Genomic DNA, 18,625 nt, shown 5'->3' with positions numbered 1-18,625 from the left:
TTTTTTCTAGGCCTCCTTAGTTGCTATGAGAACACAGAGAAGAGGAGGGTTTGACATTTCGTTACTGAGCCGAACAAAAGCAAAAGTGCTGAATAAAGCTGCAGTCCAAACCAGACGTGCTAGCACTCGACACACCTCCTTAAAACTGGGTTATAACGAGCGTCTCTGGGCCCAGTTCCCTCCAAAAGTGCCCCTGCCAGATAATACATGGAACTGTAACAGAGAAAAACTGAGCGCCAGAAGTCAATTGCTGAGCAGTTCTGCTTTTATTTCAAAGCCTCTCTTTAGTGGATTTTTCCTGATATAACTTTCTACTGGCCTATTAAAAATGTTCATAAAATTAGGCTAGCAAATGTTTTTGTCATTTGCCGTTAGCTTATAAATAGAAACCAGATCATTAGAAGGCTGGGAGGACTTGGGATTGAAGCTGACCGCTAATAGCATGGAACTATGTGAGAAATAGACAGTTTCCTAATGATCCTAGCAAACAGCAAACCTTCTAGTGATTAAAATGACATAAACCAGAAAGGCTAACATAAAATTATCCTGTAGATTTTAGCAGTGAGAGCACTAACATGCTGAGTAGGGAAACACCAAGACTGTAACAGATTTTCATTCTGCGGGATCTCTGGATCTTAACTATAGTCATGAAACATGTAATGCTGAACCAGCACATCAATGCAACAATATCTAGCTTAATCTACCTACCCCATCAAATATTCTGACACTGAATGAAGCTGAAATTATTTTATACATATACTCCAGAGCATAATCAACCCATGCCAATTGCACTTAAATAACAAAGAAAGAAAGCAAAGAAAGAAAGAAAGAAAGAAAGAAAGAAAACATACTCTGATGGGAGCAAATTAAAGGCAAGCATACTAAAGCATTACTGAAGTGAATTCTAGTCATCCATCTGATAGAGATTAGATGTTATCTATGCTGTAACATATGTCAGATCTAACTCTCTACAGTCAAACACCAAGGCTGTATGGCTCATTACTTTGGGCTCCAGATATATTTATACACATATGTGAAGCGCAGTGTGCACTAAAATAGTGTGAGTCTAACATAATTTACTAATGTACTGAGGTCTAATATGTAAAAAAATAACTGTGCCTTTCAGCTATTGTTTGGGAAAACAAACCACAAAAATACAAACTATCCACTCTTGCCAATGACTGACATCACTGTAGTTTTAAGTAAAAATTTTTGCAAATTACATGTGATCATCCCACTGAGTCATGAATAACTAAAATGTGAGAGTAAGCAAATGCCTTTTTTTTCTAAGCTGTTTCCAGCATTTTTGCTGGAACTTACACTATAAGCGAAAAAGTTCACTCACAAAACATGGAAACACTTTTAAAAGTTTTTCCTTCAGCAGTCATAGTGCACTTTGAATGTGATGTAGCAAGACTAGAACAAAGAAGTAATGAGTTCAGTGTTTAATACAGCAATGTTATAATGAATATTAAAAATTACACTAAAGGCAAAATATTATTATTTCATCCTTCATGGGTATCTGAGCATAAGTACATACAAGAACATACAAGAAAATAAAGGTAAGAAGTAAGTACATTTAATGCATTCCAGAACTAATTTTATATTTTAGATTTTTGTTCATCAGAAGTATATCGAAAATCTAAAGAAACTTACTGTCCTCAAATTTCAAACTTATATTCACCCACGGCATGAATTATATCTGTATGAACAGTTCTAAGAGTGAGTCCAGTCCCCACAATGAACTGGTTTTAAATATAGACAAGTTCTGTTTTATATCTCATTTATACACAGCATATATGATTTTAAACACTAGATAAAACACAACCACTGTCTTGGCTGTCTATTCTTTAATGATCTCTCAGGGTAAATGCTGGGGGAAGCACTGCAGTGCAGTTTTCTCCCTCAACCAATCTTGATTTCTGTTGCTAGCCGCACCTATTCCAAGATACAAGAGACAACCAATAGATGGGTGTTTCCCTGTTCCCTCTTCTCTCATTGGGTGATCAAAGCTCTGAAAAACGCATGTAAAGATGCAATTATTCATCATAATTAGGCTACTTGCCAGCCCGGAGCCGTCATAACTCAGAAAGATACAGGCCAGCTGGTGCCCTAGTCTATTACATTTTGATCCAAACCAAGCCGGAACCACTCCCCTGTTTCAGTGCCAGGGGAGCTATCAGCGTTATTGATGAGGTGGGAGAGAAGGGATGAAAAATCAAATTCTCTCAACTTTGTCTCTTTTTCTCACTCTAAGCCTGTGACTCAGGATTGAATTAGGAAATGGCTGAGCATATTGCAAGCATCAATGTGGTTTTGGTAGATGTTACTGAACAGTTTTAGGGCATGCATGATTATTTATTTATTTATTTAAAATGGTGCTTCACACTTCAAAATAAACCACAATCTCCACTTACTTGTGTGTATCTGTAACTTCTGTATGTTCTTTTCCCCACTATCATGATCTGTGCTCTGCTAACCAGAGCTAAGCACAGCCTTATTAAACTACAAATCAGCCCTGCAGTTCAAACTGGACCAAAATTCAAAAAATCCATAGCCTGCAAAATAACATATCACATATCGCACTGATTTAGCCGTCAAAACCAGCCCTTCATGCATTCTCCAATTCTCTTGACTGACCAATAAATGAACAATTGTAAATTTATTGTGCTCTTGGTGCTGTAGTTTTGGGAGTGAGTGCAACAGTGAGCGTGGAGGAAGCGGTAGCAGGTAGTAACATAGGAGACAGAATGTGTCTGGATGGGCTTTGTGCTTGATTTTATTTCTATGGGCTGGATCTGCTTTGGAGGCTGGACAGGCTAGATTCGCATCAGAGGTTGGGTCGGCTCATTCTACACCAAGGAAAGCACCAGGTTCACAACACACTGCAGTGTCTGAGGCTGAGAGAACTGCAGGGGTCAGTGGGCCACAGAAGGAGATGCCAGAAGAGTAGGCTAGGACCACAGGAGCTAGAGCTGCTGAGACCATAGTAGAAGAGGAAAGAACCACAGCAGCACCTGAAGCACCTTTAGAAGGCATAGTTTCTTTGGAAACATATCTATGACTGGGCTGTTGGAGAACCAGAGACTAGAGATGGGTAAACAGCTAGGGAAATTACAGCAAAAGTTGCTAACATCCTGAGGTTTTTGTTAAATAAATAAAGTAATGAAGTAATATTTTTTAAAACATTAGTCCTTTTTATACAAGGGAGTGGGGGCCTGTGAACTGAGAGACTAGCTGTAATAGTTGCTAGAAAAGTCTGGTAGATCAAAGCAAGCACAATTATTTCCTATGGTGTTTGAACGTGACCAGCTTCCCGACTGAAATATATTAAAATATACTCAGCAAAATAAATATTGCTAAAAAATAGACTGACAAATTCACATTTGACCTCAAAGCTGAACAGCAAATAACCCCAAAGGAAAAATGTCTTTCTTAAGAGCAACTTTTCTTTGTCTCAGGTAAAATAAAGTATCTCTCAATACTAAATCAATGATCACTGATTTCTGAATTCTTTCTGTTTAAACCCCCTTTTGGATAAAGAGGAGGTTAACACAGAAGGTTCTGGAGATAAATGAGAAAGTATGGGGTCTCCTTTTGCACTCATCACTAAAAGATCTCTGAGATGTAAATGAGATCTATATAAAAAAGGAAGAGACTTTACATACTTTTTATATGTAAATAATATTCCGTTGCGGTAAGATGAGACAAAAAAAAAAGTTAAGTCATTTGTAAGACAGCATTTTGACCCAAGTGAAAATATATGTAAAGGCTGTTTCTCTGGAGCCTAATTTGAGAAACAGAAGAAAACTGCTGAAGTCTCACACTGATTTCAAACAGGACTAAACTAGGGGATGTAAATGAGACTAACAGGAGATCTTATTTAGAACATTTTCTCTGAGTCAGCATGACAGAACTGAAATGTGTTTTATTTACATGACATCTATCTATCCATGTTTTATTAAACTATTTAAAACTTTTTATTTATATGGGGAACTATGAATGTTTTCATTTGTTATCAGGGGTACCTTAGTTGTAAAACAAAAAACTAACCCTGCTGCATAGAGGCCCTACTTCATTTTACCCCATGTCAGGTTGTGCCCCACATTCCCCTAGTGAAAGGTAGACCATGAAGGTCACTTCACCAAAAGACATGAAGCCACCAGCGCAGGAGATGCTGCTGCCTAGAAAGCTGAACAAGCCATAGATAGAAAAGTAGGCGTGACCACAAGAAGTAGCCTGCCTATAGCATTACTGGCTAGGGAACAGGGGCTTGATTCTACTCAGCATAGCATTGGCTCACTCCCTAGCTTTACCAGTGAGTCTGGACATAATGATTGCATTTAATTTCTTTGGAAGTTTTTTTAACTTTTACTAAATGCATGAAGTACAGAGAAATTCAAACAAGATTAGGAAAAGCTTAGTTTAGCCAGAGTGCAAATGCAGTGTGTGGGGAACTAAAACCTTTGACCAACAACTGGACTTTCTTTTCACATTAGCTTGAATAAGTAGGTCACTGACATCTTACAACAGTGTTAGCTTGCCAGGTAGCTGTGAATGTTTATTCCCAAACAAAGCTAACTTAGCTAATGTTAGAGAAAGGAAGAAGTGTGTCTCAGACGTGTGTATTCTGGTGTGTGTGTGTGTGCATTCTCGTGATGTTCTGCAAGGGCTTCTGTTTGTTGCACTGAAAATGTACTCTCCAGGGTTTCGGTGAGCCTTTGATGCATCCCTTTAGCAAGACCCCATCAGGGCAAACTGTTTAAAATTATATTACTCCAAAATGAGACTGACAGAATTATCATTGTTTGTTGGAAAAGAAGAAAAAAAAAGAGATGATGGAAAAAATATTCAAGCATATCTTTTAAAATTTTTATAAAATTAATGTAATAAAAATAATGAAAGAAAAATAATTAATTGCGTGACTGTACATCATTATTTTTTTTGAAAGAGTGGGGCATCTGGCTGACCATTTTTTGTATCAAAGCTGCCATAGACTTTACTAGATAGCTTTGCCCTCCATCAGACAAGGGAAGTATAGTTATAACTAGCTAATTTTAAGCACAAAGCAGGAGCATCAAGCTTACATTAGGCTTACTGTGACAATTTGTATACACATACAGTATTTTTCCAACCATAAAATACGCTGGACAGCCCACCTGGCCAAATACACATGCCGTGTGGCTTGGATGAGAGGATGTAAATGACAGGTTAACATTTGCTTCATAATGTTTGTTTTTGTGTGGTATGTACTCGATTTAAAATTTTTAATAAAATTTCCTATTATTGTTAATATATTTGTTTTCAAATTTAAAGATGCACTAAATGAAGATCTGTTGTGGTGATATAGCAGAATGTGGTAATAGATGCAGTACGTGGTAGACATGAGCGTTTCGCTCCAGACACAGTCGGCTTTAATCACAGATTTTCTTGGTCCTTAGAGAAAAAATCTTTTTTTTAAACAATCTACTTCTTATAACATTCTTCAAGCCCTTATAATCAAAAGTAGATCCATTTGAGGTTTATGTAGACTTTACAGTCTAAACAGTATTTACAGTTTGTTTATTACACACTTCTATAGAAATATATGTAGACATTTAACATTCAGTCGCACATGAATTCTTCTGATATAAACCAACTGACTATAAATTAACTCCTCATCACAAAACTGCACTTCTTGAAAATGAATGAAGGGTATGTAGTGTATGTAATAAATGTAGCATAAAAATGTATACTGCCACTGTGGAAACTTAAAGAGGGTAATCAAAAAATACAGGACAGAATTCAGTGACTTATATACACACCTCAGTAACTGAAAACCTCTTATGATAAAAAAAGGTTACTTTTATGGCACATAAAATGGTGAATCTTAAGACAATCTGTCCACTGGCTTTGAAAACACACAGATGATGTTATGCCAAGAATATGAGTAGGTGATGTTCTACCTGAAGCTGTTTAACTACATAAAATATACATTTCTTACCCTGTGTTAGTTTGTGCCTCACAGTCCCTTATTCACTGTATTTTAAAAAATTATTTTGTGCAATGGTACCACTTTGGCCCCGCACACATCTGATGATACCCACACCATGTACGCATGACAAGCCCAGCTACTAGACGGGTGACAGAGAGAAACCCTGGGCAACGGAGCTAAGTCAGGAGAAACCCTAACTTAGCTCCACTGTTATTAACCTGCTATCACTATTTCTGTATAGGGATGGACAAAATGAAGTTCAGTTTCATGAACCTGTGAGGAACGGGTGAAGCTCCACCGTTTAAACAGCACAGAACAAATAATTAGAAAATGTTGACCGTGTTTGGAGCTGTAACCAAGCGACAAGCGATGTCAAACAGTGTGTCCAAATCTTTTCTTTTAAACCTACACACCCTTGAATGCCTGCAGAACTTCTTCACATCACTAAAGTGCGGTCACGAAAGCACACGTTAGGACTTAGCACTTGGACAATTTGCAAAAGTTTCCAAAAGTGCAGTCTAGACTGGGTGATCTTCCTTAAACTCTTGCGTACGGGCATTTTAACAATAGGCAGTCAGTGAATCAGTTAGGGATTATTTACTATTCTTGGCCACAACAAATAATACCATAAAAAAGTGACAAGCAATAAACTCCATTCTTTGAAGGTGTTCCAGCCAGGGACAAGATCTGTTCCCTCAGTGGCCATACACTCCAACATATTTGCTTCAGATACCACAAACCAACCCAGAAAATATTTTCAAATGAATCTATCTGCAGATTCTTACTGCCCTATACAGCATGCACAACAGAAACACCCCGTAGGAACATGGTTTTGAAAGATTCACATGATCAATTGCCTCTGGTCAAATGTTCTAGGTCTGATGCCAGGGCTGTGTGTTTCAGAGTTTCAATCACATTCTCCTTTTTCGCTAATGACTCTGTACCATTCAGTCCCACACCAACACTGATGTAAATTTAGACAAACAATTATGCTCTGCAGAATTACTGCAATAACAACATTGTTGTAATCCAAATTCAGTTACAAAGTAATATTTGTGAGGAATACAGAGCCGTGCCATATAGCTTGCACTTTCTCTGATGGTAATACACATACACCTTTCCTAATTATTGGGTTCAGCTGTTTCAGTCACACCCATTGCTAAGAGGTGTATAAAATCAAGCACATAGCCTTGCAAATAATGGCAGTATAATAGGTCATACAGAAGAGCTCAGTAACTTTAAACACGGTAGTGTCATGGGATGTCACCTTTGCCACAAGTTATTTGTGAAATTTCTGCACTGATAAATCTGCCCTGGTCAACTATATGTGCTATTAATGTGAAATGGTAGCGTCTAGGAGCAACAACAGCTCAGCAATGACGCGCGTTAGACCTTGTAAACTCACAAAGCGGGGCCGCTGAGTGCAGGTAGCATATAAAAATAGCTTATTCTTTGTCGCATCATTTACTACAGAGTTCAGCACAAGAAATGGGTGTCGGGAACGTCCTGAAATGGGTTTCTATGGCTGAGCAGCTGCACTCAAGTTTAAGATCACTATGTGCAATGCCAAACATTGGCTGGAGTGGTGTGAAGCATGCTGCCACTAGACTCTAGAGCAGCGAAAATGTGTTGTCAGGAGTGATGAATCAAGTTTCCCTATTTGGTAATCTGATGGATGAATCTGGGTTTGGTGAATGCCAGGAAAATGCTACCTGCTAGAATGCACACTGCCACCAGTAAAGTTTGGGGGAGGAAGGATAAAGGTCTAGGGCTGTTTTTCAGGGTTTGGGCTTGGCCTCTTGGTGAAGGCGAATATTAGTGAAGACTAATGTCAATGCTACATCATACAAGACATTTTAGACAATTATATGCTTCCAACTTTATGGCAACAGTGGGGAAGGCCCTTTCCTGTTCCGACATGACTGTTCCGCTGTGCACAAAGCCAGATCCATAAAGACAGAGCTTGATGAGATTGGGGTGGAGGAACTCTGGTGGCCTGCACAGAACACTTTTGGCATAAACTGGAACATCAACTGAGGGCCAGGCCATCTGAACATCAATGCCTGACCTCACAAATGCTCTTTTGACTAAGTGGGCACACATTCCCACAGACACCCTCCAAAATCTTGTGGAAAGGCTTCCCAGAAGAGTGGGAGCTGTTATAACCCCAAGAAGGGGTACTTAATTTTAATATCCATAGTTTTGGAATGGGATGTCCAACAAGCTCATGTAAGGGTGATCGTAATGTGTCCACAAACTTTTTTGCCATATAGTGTGTATATACACTCACCAAGCACTTTATTAGGAATACTGCACTAATACTGGGTAGGGTGCTCTCAAAACAGCCTCCGGGGATGTGGGAAACATTCCTTTGAGATTCTGGTTTATGTTCACATGTTTGCATCATGCAAATTTTTCGGGTGCACTTTCATGTTGCAGACTCCCGTTCCACCACATCCCAAAGGTGTTCTATTGGATTCAGAGAGTGTGCCAAGAAAACATTTCCCACACCTTTACACCACCTCCACCAGCCTGAACTGTTGACACAAGACAGGTTGGGTCCATGAAATCATACTACTGGCACAGACTTCTGATCCTACCTTTTGTCCGCCTCAGCAGAAATCAAGATTCATGAGACGAGGCAACGTTTTTCCAGTCTTTAGTGGTCCAGTTTTGGTGAGCCTGTGCCCACTGCAGTTTCAGCTTTCTGTTCTTGGCTGACAGATGGGAACCCAATGCAGTCCTCTGCTGTTGTAGCCAATTCACCTCAAGGTTCAATGTGTTATGCATTTTGAGATGCTTTTCCACTCGCCACAATTGTACAGAGTGGTTATCTGAGTTACTGTTGCCTTTCTGTCAGGCGCTTCTGTCTGCAGAACTGCCTCTCAGTGGATGTTTTTTCTTTATTGCACCATTCTGAGTATACTCTAGAGACTGCTGTGCGTGAAAATCCCAGGAGATCAGTGGTTATAGAAATACTCAAACCAGCCTGTCTGGCACCAACAATCACACCACAGTCAAAGTGACTGAGATCAAATTTTCTCCCATTCTGATGGTTGATGCGAACGTTACCTGAAGCCACTGGCCTATATTGGCACGATTTTGTACTGCTGCTATGTATATATATATATATATATATATATATATATATATATATATATATATATATATATATATATGTACACACACACACACATTAACGCTGTCCAAAGAAAAATCTTCAAAAGTATCTTCAAAACAACAGCTTTACAGGAAAAGGCAAAAACATTATTTTAATGTAAGTTAATGTAAAAAATAAATATTTCAAGCCATTTTGGAGCACTTCCATTGGTCCATTTCTCATGAAATGTTCACAGGACATTAAAGGCAGCAGTTGTGTTCAAATGATGTATAAATTTGAAATTCGAAAAACATTTTGACAGTGCCAATATATAACCATGTATATACAAATTAACAACTGCGTAAGCTAATTATAGCAATATTACGGAACTGGCACCTTGGCACCATTCTTTGGGACAATCTGGCTCATTTTATAATCTTTCCAAGTAGTTTCCAAGTTTTCAAAGGGACATTATTATTGGGACAAGGCCATATCACTCCTCGCCACCCACAGAATTCTTCTATCAATGCCACTGATTTCTGATTTATCAACTGATTTAGGTGTTATGTGGAAGTTAAAGGGGAATTTGGCATTGACATGAAAATAAAGCAAGTCAAAGTAGTTTGATGTGAAATGGTAATTTGTAACTTACATAATCATATTTCTTTACAATAGTGGCAACAGAAACCAGAGCCTGAAATGTCTACAATGCAAATACAGCCATTTTATTTACTATCTAAAATGACCAATCAAGTTACACATATCTTTTGAGTTTTTCTTTGTTGATAACAGTAAAATAGAGCTACATCTGAAAAAAAATCTTTCGGTACTTTTTTTGCTTTACACCTTGCATGGACCTCTCCACCATAAACAGATTAAAAAGGCTACAATCCTATCTCAGAACGATCATAAAACAATGTCTTAATCATCAGGCAGCATATTTGTAATCATTTAGTTTAAAAGCCTTCTGTGAGTTAGCTCTTAGAGGCATTCAATGCTTTGGATGTCTGGTTCCTATCACCACCACTCTGAACAATTCTGATTTGGCAAGTTTCTCTAGAATGGAGCATTTCACATCAAACCACTTTACATGACTTTTTTTTAAACATTAATAATTCAATTATGCAAACATTTTAAACAATTGGTAGAATTCCCCTTTAACAATGAGGAAACAGAAAAATGATCAGAGCATGGACCACAAAATTCTCCAATTCATGCCGTGGGACTAGTGCAGATCAGCCATAGCAAGTTCACTGCATGTTCACTATATTTTTAAAAATCTACTCACACAAGTATTGGGGGTTTAACAAAACTCAAAAGAAATTCATGGTGTCTAATTAGTTACTGTATTAATGTAATGTTGTAGAAAAGTATGATTTCAAAGTATTATTTGTGACTTCACTATAACAGGCGGTTTTACAGAGGAACTTAATATTGGCAATGTGCGCAACCTGTTCCTACAGAGCTGCGTTCAGATCAGCTCTTCGCTCTTGCTAATAGATGCCCCTCATGTAAATTCACTTTGTGAAAACCGATAAAAGTGTCCCTCTCCATGAGGACGGTGAGCTACACACAGGGAAACAGCCCTGCTCCCAATGGAATTCTCAACCAAACAGGAAGAAATGGCCGAATCCTAGAGAGATTTATTTTTATTTGCTTTAAGGACGCGGTTGAGTCAGGAACTGGCTTTTGCCTGCTGTATCTTTAAAGGACCTGAAGTTTTCTTGGCAGTGAAATGAAGAACTGCAAGTTCAGCCAAAATAGACAGTAAAGCAGAGAAGAGAAACATGCCAAAATGCAGGGGCAACTCAGTCCAGGGGCTCATTTTTCCTAAATGATTCACGCTGGAAAGAAAAGCATTCCCCTGTCCTCAGATGAACTCTTTCCTCTCTCCATCAGCTCTTACAAGGAAATGATGGGGGAGGGGAGGGAAAGGCGCTCACACACACACAATCTTTCTCTCTCTCTCTCTCCGTCTCGCTTTCTCTCGCTTATACACACACATATACACATAAACCTCTACAATGCAGATTCTTTGCTCAATTGCTGAATTAGGTTAAGCACATGAATGCTAAAAAAGAACAATAAACACAAACGCCATTACGAAGACCATAGTCTTTGCACATCAAGTCTGAATTTAGTTAATAATGATTTCAAATTCTTAGACCTGACTAACTCAGAGTGTCCAGAAGCCACAAAAGCAACAAGCAGCAAATTATACAGACAGATATTACCATTACAGACCAAAACCTGCTGCTATGACCAAATGCTCAGATGAATTATAAACCAAAGTTCAGGTCTACTGCACAAAACTATGGTGTTAGCACTGACGCATTTCCACGACTATAAGGACAAAGTAGGTGGCATCCCAAAAGCCAGTGTAGTTCTTCCTGGTCATGCTGTACAAACATTAGGAACTGTAACTGGAATATGGAGATTTTAAACAATATTTATTCCTAACTCTGTCACTCAAAATGATTAAATTCTTTTAATAATTTTATTTTTAACCAAATAGTAAAATCCAATAGAGCAGACTCAGCGTACGTGGACTATTTTACTTCATCATAAAATATGATTTATTTAATGTCGACATAATGACGCTTTTTTCTTCTTTTGTGTGTCTACGTGTCCTCGTGTCCTCAAATGGCCATCCAACCCTCTTGTTTCGCTGTGACACAGCCGGTTTACTCTCAGGAAAAACAAAGAGATATACAGAGCTAATTATAACAATACCAGATCCCCCTGGAGAACTTTCTAGATAAAACTGCAAGCATGCTTTGTTTTCAAGCAGAGTACTTTCAGGTCAGATATACTGGTTCTAGTCAGAGCTATACTGGCTCTTGCAGTTATATTCAAGACCTTTCTTTAATTTTCCAGGGAGCTCTGCTATCACATTAAAAACGTCTCTTAGTGTCAGTGATACAATATTTTCTGAAGACTTTCCAGATATCGGCAAACGCTGTGAAACAGTTTTCATCTGTTATTATCATACTGGAATAAGTGAAGATTTAAATGCAATAAGTTACAGCTGCCTAAACAGCTTAGGCAAAGAAACTAACCTTGTCCTCTGTGAAAGCATTCACTGCTTTTCACTTTAAACTAAATGATAAAGTATTTAATATTTGTTATTAAGTACATTGCATTTCATTCAGCAATAATGATTTAAATTTTTCTTTGAATTAAAATAAACTAATAACGTACTAGAGAATTCATTTGACCATTGTTTTCTATGACAGCCTTTGTGGACAGATGTCCGTGACCCGATAAATTACTGTTGTTGTTATTATTATTACTATTACTAGTATTATTATTATTAGTAGTAGTATATTACAAATGTACCAAAACAAAACACAAGGTATTTTGTGAAACATTTCCTTAACATGCTTCTACCATTAACCTTACCAACATACAATACTGATGAATAGTCGATTGTACAGTATGTTGCTAGCTGAATTAGTGTATTACTCTCATCACTTTAACAGAACAGAGCAAAAGTGGCAACATGTTCTACTAATAATGTAAGACAGGTTTATAACTGAGAGGCCAATAAAGAGTGAGACCACTATGAGTCAAATCGTTTAAATCTAGAACATACAGTGCCAAAACCACTCACACGTCCGCCAAAACCACAACACTATCACTTATGGTCAAGTTACTCTCAACAACTGAAATGACTGGAGGTCTGGATACATGAAACTGAAATGATAAGAGGACCATACTTATAAATCATCTGAGGTCAATGAGAATATGATATTACATGGGAACAACTCATTGTGTAGCAACAATGTAGCTTAGTAATGTGTAGTAAAACTGGTTAACTGTTATCTTGCTCTTTGTCTTAGACTGATTTGGGAATGTGAGAAACTGACATTTTGTGTTAAATTTTAAGCTCAGAGGAAAAAACAGATACACTGACATATGCAAAAAGGACGTGATTGTGCTGGAAAAACTGAAAAAGAACAATTTTCACTTCGTGTTTAATACGTCTCTTGGTTTAGACTACAACTTTACTACTCGTAGGCACACTGAAGATTTTACTTTTGAACAAAATAGCCCCCCGGTAATACTTATATTACTATAGTTAACCGATTCTTACTATTATTTACCTTACAAGGTAAAATTATGACCGTTGTAAAATCTGTGACTGGAGATTAACGTTACTGCATTATTTTGAGTCAGGCTGTAACAGGCCTGTCAAATTGAACATTTAGGAAGGATTATTTTTCAGTAGAATAGCAAAAAACAACCGCGGTAAAACGGCGAAAATCTGATTTGGTTATTTGTTCAAAATTCAGATGATTCAGTCATGTTAGCACAACCTGCTCCGGACTGACAGTGTAGCGTTAGGTTACAACCGTAAACCTGTTCCTTAAAGCCCAGTGGCTGCTGAAATAACCACCGTTCAGTCAGGCTACAGGCCACAGGGTGCACAGATTTAAAAAGAAACGCCCTCAGAGGAAACAAAACACGGGGTCACGAACAGAAAGGCACAGGACATGGCAGTGACACAGACCTTAGAGGCGGCTGAAGTCAAACTTTCTTTCCTCGGTGTTTGTGTCTGGGCTTTCCCGCCTCCTCAGTCAGCTCAGCTCGAGTCCGGTGATCAATAACCGAGCGCGTGCAGGGAAAAAAAAGCCCAGTGTGGAAACTGTCGAGGCGAAAGGCATCATGAAGTTCACATCTACGAATCAAACTCCTACTCTTTGTGTCTCCAGAAAACGGTGTCCAGAGGTCAGTGTTTGAGGATAATCTTTTCTCTATCGCCTCACGTGTGACACAGCTGTGGTGCAGGCCAGCTGAGGGCTGGTTTAGCAGAGTTCACCGGGTTTCTTCATCCACTCAGCGCGACCGTTAAAAATTCAAACGAGTTCACAAAAAAATGTAGCTTCGGCTAACGACCACAGCACCGTCACTCAGAGAGCCGCAGAAAGAAAGTGCAGAATCACACGGCAAAGTCGTGTGGTGGGCTGTTTCTGCTGTTTACAACACACACATCACCCCCTTAATCCCAAAAGCGCATGAGAGGGAAATCCGCACTGTACAGCTAAACTGAAGGACTTTTGTGCTACATTTATAGCACACGGTACTGCACTCCTGCCTATAGTTAATGTAGGCTACAATAATGTGTTTTAGCGTTAAGTAGCTCAGTAAGCACAGCTAAATATACTTGTGCTTGTTTCAGTAAAGTGGTCTATAAGATGAATTCCATGCTCCCAACCCCTTTTTTGGGTCTTATTTCATTTTTGATTAAGTCTTTAATCTTAGTCTTAAAATCCTATAGTAGTATAATGTACTAGCATATATATGTGCTGGACTTTTGTGTTCATTTGTGTAACCTTTTAGTTTAAATAATTACCAGCTTTAAACTAGAATATTTTAACTAATGTTCAAACGAAAACTGTATATTTAAACTAATGTTTCAGTCATACCTATATATTAATTTCTGAATAATTATAATTTATCTATATTTCAACTGATTGTGCCCATATTGCAGACATTGTTTCACCAATGGATTTAAGCTTAAAGTTTCATCATGTTAGTAAGGCTGCTGTCCTCGTGTAAACTCTTGCGTGTGTGCCCCTGTGTGTTTTGGAGTTGGGTGTCTCATGTCAGTGTTGTTGCGTGTAATGACAGAGTAGGACACATGCCCCTGATGACCCGTGCTGTCTCAGAGACCCAGAGAGACTCCGGGACAGGCCTAATGAGATTATCCCAGCAGCAGTGTGATGGGCTGCGGGTGATGTCTTTCCTCCAATGGCCTGGTCATGTTGTAGGATCAGGAGAAGCGAGCAGCAGCAGATTAACAGCTGAGATGCCCTTTATTCCCTGATCTAGGACCATCTTGTCCAATCCTAATGTCAGTCATTATAAGAGATGCTGCGAATCTAATCTTAGATCAGCATGAAAAGGCGGAATCTACCCACACACAGATTGCAAGATGTTCAGCTTCAGACAGAGAAAAACAGAAATATAGCACTGTGACTTTTTGTGTTCTCTGACTTTATACATGTTTTATGGATGTTGTGCCGGCACTTACATAAAATGAGTGGGCATTCAGGTTCACTTGCAGCCTGTGTATCCGATTTTCTGTAACAGAGGTCAAAACTTAATGGCATATACAACGTAGGAAAAACATGATGCATTGCTTACCATGATCAAAATCAAATCAATTTTAAATCACAGTGGACTCCACTTCTGTGGGCCAATGTCTTTCTGGAGAGCCCTGCTCTTTCTCTCTCTCTCTCTGTACTGGATTAAGGGGGATTCTCGACAGCTCAGACTATCCTCTGCAAACAGATGTAGGGACGGCACAGATTTACAGACTGTTGACATCCCCTCTGCAAAGGCACTCAGCTTCAGAGTACCCACAAGGCATCAGCCACTGCAGCTGTATTCAGCAACATCCTTAAAAATAAAGATTCCTGAATGTTTTTGACTTAGACATATGATTCGAAGAAAAACCTTGACATAGAAGCTTTACATTACACGAGGAACTTTAAAAAAAGGTTCTTCATACTCACACATCTCAAAAATTGTTCCTTAAGAAACGGTCACTGTCCAAAGAAAAACAAGTATCTCCAAAATAGTAACTTCACAGGAAAGGTCAAAAACGTTCTTTGCTTTCAATGTAAGTTAATAGAAAGAGGTTTTATTCTAAGCAATTTTGGAGCATTTCTATTGGTCCAATCTTCATGAAATTTTCACACAATATAAAGGAGAACTACTGAGCTCAAATGATGCAGAAAAGTAAAAATTGCAAAAAATGAGATGTTTTTCATTGGACAGCGACAAAATATCCACTGAAAGGTTCTTTAGCATCACTTCAAAGGTCCCTTTTGGCACCTGAATGATGATGCCAAAATCAGTCCTGCGGACCCTATGCTTTGCACATTTTTATATTTTTCTCATTGTAACACACATAACCCACCACATGTGGAGCTTTTCATTAGTTTATTAGTAAGTGAGCTGAATCAGGTGTACGGGATGAGAAAACGCACATAAATATTCATAGCGTGGCTCTCTAGGACAGGGACAGCTATAGAGAGAAGAGGGCCCCTCAGCACTTTTCTCATGAGGTTCTACCACCTTCCTGAGAGATTTCTGTATGGTTATAGCCATTTCAGGACTTGGGTGCGGCAGAAGCTCCTATTAAAGACAACTGCCACTCAAGTGTTTATTGGGGTCTTTGATGTTTAGATTTTAATATTTTACTATTTCTTCTTTGGGTTTGCTAGAAGTCATTCATCTGAGCAAAAGAACTGTAATTTAGGTCTGTAATGCCTTACACTGAGCTTTTGTGTAGTGCTTTTCTCTAGTGCCGTACTTTTTTTTTCTTTTACACAATATTCAAGAACCAATTATATGAAGGAAATTCTATACAGTAACACATTAAGGCAAACTTTGATCATTGAGTTGAAACATGAAGTGCAGGAGGTGATGTCTGAATCATATATTTTTGCATCAGTGTGTAAGAGCTGAATTGGAGGAGATGGGTAATGTATATTGATGCCCAAGGGAGATATGCAATCAAGTGAGGCCCCTTTCACTCTCATCTCCGTGTGCAATCTAATCCAGCACGCATAAATGTGTGGAAGTGTGAACAGTCACTAATGACATACATATGTGAACTGCTATTGTAAGCCTCTGATTTGAGAGCAGTTAACTGTTGCCTTTGTAAAAACTGAAGTTGGCATTCAAATAACCATAAACTGCTTATAGATCAGCAGTGCATCATGTTTAAGGAACAGATGTTGCCCTTTTTTGTTGATGTAGGACCAATATGGAGTTAATTTTGTGCCAAAATTTCAAATAAATTAATAAAATCCAAGAGCAAAATATTATCAAAATGTCCAAAATATGTTGCAAATACAAATAATGAGAGTTAAATTCAGACTTAACTTTTCGAAAAGATTACTGCTCATTTTCAGTTAATTTGATATAAATGTCTTACTCATTTTGCTAGTTTTTGCTTTAATTATTTTCTATTTGCTGATTTTGCTGTTATATTTTTTGAATTTTTTTTTTGTTTGTTTTGTTTCTGACTTGTGGCACTTTTTAAAAGGGGACGGGTCCTAGAAAAGGACGTTCACCTGCATTTTCTATTGGTCAACTGATTTGGAGTGACAGGTCTTCTGAACATGTAACCACACCTACTTAGTGAGGCGTGATCTGCCTCGAACACGGCAGAGCACTTCGTACTGAGAGTAGTAGCCTAACGTTATTGCCACAGAGGACTGCGCGGACATGTCCGACCTTATGAGCATGTCACCCTGTGTAAAATTGGAATTTTAAGTATGTTAGGCAAATTTAGCTGTTTGCAGCTGCTAGCGCTACCTAGCGTGGCAGTGTACAGTAAAGAGCTAACTAGGCAAGCTTTACAGGTGTTTAAATCAGGGTTTATTGGCCCTGCTTCTGGAGACCTACAGCTCTGCATGGTTTCAGCTATTCCTTACATTAAAACATCTGATCCAGCTGATCAACTGATTATCAAGCCCTTCATGAGCTGAATCAGGTTTGTTGGGTCAGGAAATCGTTGAATCACTGCAGGGTCGAGGGAAATAATGCAGCACTGACCTAAACACAGTAAACAGTAGAAAATACCTCAGAATACCACCATCTATGATCTCAGACCTCATGAGAGCTGATAGACGGTAATATTTAATCACTACAAAAGGAATCAAGTCGATTTGTCATGGTTGGCTGTAAGTTCTGGGGTTATGAAGGTTGTTCTGTAAAACATAAGAGAAGAATCTCAAAACTGGTTTTATATCAGTGCAATGGGTACATTCCACCAACACCTCAGGATTGAACAAAGTCATGTGAGTGTGTTCTGTCTCTGGGCAGTTAGGTTTTTTATGTCTGTATGGATGATTAGAACGGACAATGAGAAAATGAAGGAGACTTATGAGAGGAGTGTTGGTCACGCTGTTCTCAAGGTCAACTACCAATCATGCTACACTGTTGAGGCATTTTGCAGGCCTGAACCTTGTTCATCTGGATTTTATGCTGTGCAATGCTCACATATAGGGAGTGGACACAATAAAAGAAACAGTTAATAGTATATTAGTATCAAGTACTTAATAAAGGGCTGGACAACTATTGCCTTCAGTGCAACTTCAATCCTTCCTAGAATGCTGTTTCCTTCTTGGAAGTCCTGAATATGTAGCGGGATATTGAACCATTCTGTGAGAAGAAAAGCCTCTGTTTCTCTGAGGGATGAAAAAGCTGGAAATCTACTTTTCATTCTGCACTCTAGGACCCCACACAAAAGTTTAAAAAAATGGTGAGATTGGGTGAATGAGGAAGTCATTAAAATGCATTTGACTTCTTTTTTCCATTTATAAAAATCTCCTTAATTAGTGTTATGTTTGAATTTGGGAACATGATAGAACAGTATCGCACCTGGTCCTATAAATGGTTTCATATTTCTTGGCCTCCCAAAAGATTGATGCCTATTGTCACTGTCCAGAGGAAAAAAAATCAAAATGGTAACTTCACAGATGGCAAAAAAAATATTATTCACTTTTTAAGTAAATGTAAAGAGGTTTTGT

The 18,625-nt window shown here is 38.5% G+C and overlaps 1 long non-coding RNA gene across 1 annotated transcript in view; it reads right to left on the bottom strand.

The window, feature by feature from the left end:
- Window positions 1-14,087, bottom strand: part of LOC118811850 — a 41,322-nt gene extending 27,235 nt beyond the window's left edge. The window contains exon 1 of the long non-coding RNA XR_005007503.1: window positions 13,588-14,087. This is a non-coding gene — a long non-coding RNA (uncharacterized LOC118811850). The remainder of the gene's footprint in view (window positions 1-13,587) is intronic.
- Window positions 14,088-18,625: the final 4,538 nt, after the last annotated feature.

The sequence above is a fragment of the Colossoma macropomum genome, unplaced genomic scaffold, assembly GCF_904425465.1.
Source record: "Colossoma macropomum unplaced genomic scaffold, Colossoma_macropomum, whole genome shotgun sequence".
NCBI lineage: Eukaryota > Metazoa > Chordata > Actinopteri > Characiformes > Serrasalmidae > Colossoma > Colossoma macropomum.
Note: the sequence above shows the minus strand (reverse complement) of the source record. Positions and strands in the feature narration are given on the sequence as shown.